The following is a 2,458-nucleotide window of genomic DNA, read 5'->3' as shown; positions in this document are numbered from 1 at the left end:
TCCTGCCTTTTCCCCATTGGCGTGCACACCATTTCTGTCCAAAAAAAATCATCCAATACTCTCTTGAGTGCCTCACTATATTTCCAGGCTGTGTACTCCATATCCTTTTACTTGCTGCGTGAAAAACTTGTTTCACCTGACATCATCCTTGCTTTGTTTGAATATCATGTTAAATCTGTGCTTTCTGATTCTTTTTTTCCTTTTAGAAGTTTTCACCCAACCAATTCTGTCCAGCCCGCTCATGATTTTGAAAATCTAAATCAAATCTCCTCTCAATCTCTTTCGCTGGAAGGAGAACAGTCCCAAATTTTTCTATGTATCACAACTGAATTTTCTCATTTCTAGAACCATTTTCGCAAATCTCTCTCTGCACTTTCTCCTCTGCATTCACATCATTCCCGTAACATGGCACGCATAACAAATATGGTTCGTTCTGTAATTAAACCCGGGACCTCAATCTGCAGATGAAAACGACTGGAAATCGTACCAGTAAGCTATGACTGCAAGAGAATGTATTATTCGCATGTGAATGAATGTTTTACGGCCATAAGAGCAAAAGATAGAAGTGACCCCTTCCTGAAGCCAAGCTTAGTCATTCTGCTTCATTAGATTATGATTTTCCAAATGTCCTGCTGTTACTTCCTTAATAGATCTACATTATCATTTCAGTTATCTTATTGCAACTTCAAGTTAGTTTTCCTTTCTGTAAGCTGTGCTATGTTTCTGTTAGAAACACACCGCCCACAAGATCCTAGCTATTGGTTACCCGCCATGTCCATCCTCAACACCAATATCTTCCCAACCAATTGGAAAGTGAACAGACACTTCACACCTGAATATCAGTCGCACAACCCTTTTCCCTCTTGCTGACATTCTTAAAGTGTTGATAGCTCATTTATTTTTTAATGTGCTTGTGTGTTTTTTTTTCTCCTGGTTTGCTCACACCATAGTTCTGGAGATTCTCCCTTTCGGGCAGATTCCAGAATAATCCAGGAAAGTTAGTTGGGGATGGGGATGGGGATGGGTCTGGATGGGATGCTCTTTGGAGGGGCAGTGTGGCCTTGTTGGGCTGAATGGCCTGTTTCCACACTGTAAGGATTCTATTGTATGGCCATCTGGCAGCTTTACATTTGGAGATGTTTATCAGATGTGATAGAGAGGGATATAAAAGATGTGGCGAAGTTGTGTTACTGATAAGGGAGAATGTCACAGCTGTAGTGAGGGAAAATTTGGAGGGCTCATCCAGCAAGGTCATATGGTTGGAGCTCAGGATTAGGGAGGGTGCAATCAATATGGGGATTGGATGGTGGTGGGTGCCTTTTGTTAGGTACATCCAGGAGGGTGTCTTGAAGCAATATGTAAACAGACCAACGAGCGAAGTGGTCTTCCTGGATTAGGTATTGACGAATGAGCCCAGCCAGGTGATTGAAGCTTCAGTGGAGATGCATTTTGACCATAATTCTGTAAGTTTTAAGTTACTTATTGTTAAGAATAAGAGTACTTCTTGGTGAGACTACTGAATTGGGAGAAGGCTAACTGGGGAATGCATATTGGGGTGGCTGGCTGAGTGTAAATCCACATCTGCAATGTTAGAATTTTTGAAAGGCAATTTAATCAGAGTTCAGGACCAGTGCGTACCTGTGAAAATGAAGGATAAGGATGGAAAGAATCAGGAACCTTAAGAGGGTGAGAGAAATTGTGAGCTGAGTAAAAAAAAAGAGGTGTATGTAAGGTTTGGGAAACTGAAGACAGAGCACTTGAGGAATATAAAGGATGCAGGAAAGAAGTGAAAGAAGGAATTAGAATGACTAAAAGGAGCCATGAAATGCCCTTGGCAAACAGGATTAAGAAAAATCCTAAGGTGTTTTATCCATTTACAATGAGCAAGAGGGTAGCTGGGGAGAGGGTAGGTCCACTCAAGGACAAAGGAGGGAATTTGTGCATGGATCAAGAGGAAGTGGATGAGATCCTTAATGGATAATTTGCATCAGTATTCACAAAGGAGAAGGACATGGTGCATGTTGAATCTAGAGGGGGTTATGTTGACATTCTAGGGCATATCAATGTGAAAAGGAGATGGTAATGGGTAAAATCCAAATCAACTGAGGATGCTTTAAATCAGGAACAAAAATATAAGTTGCTGGAAATGCTCAGCAGGTACTGCATCTGGTGTCCCTTGTTCAGACCTAATGGTTAACTAGGAAAACGTTGGTTTACATGCAGATAATAGGGAGGTGTTGGGGTGCTCGGGAGTAAACAATAGGTGGGAATATAGCTCAAAGAGAGAGAAAAGCCATTGGATAGACAAAGGACTTGATAATGATCTGGTTAGGAGGGTGAATAGCTGTTAAAGGGGACTGTTGGTGACTCACAATAGGGAGCATGTAATGGCAGAGTATGTGATAACAAGTCCTGGTATGTTGGGTCTGGAGCTCGGACAAGGGGGAGTTCAGCTCCT

Source organism: Rhincodon typus, chromosome 35 (assembly GCF_021869965.1).
Source record: "Rhincodon typus isolate 14 chromosome 35, sRhiTyp1.1, whole genome shotgun sequence".
In the NCBI taxonomy this organism is placed as follows: domain Eukaryota; kingdom Metazoa; phylum Chordata; class Chondrichthyes; order Orectolobiformes; family Rhincodontidae; genus Rhincodon; species Rhincodon typus.
Note: the sequence above shows the minus strand (reverse complement) of the source record.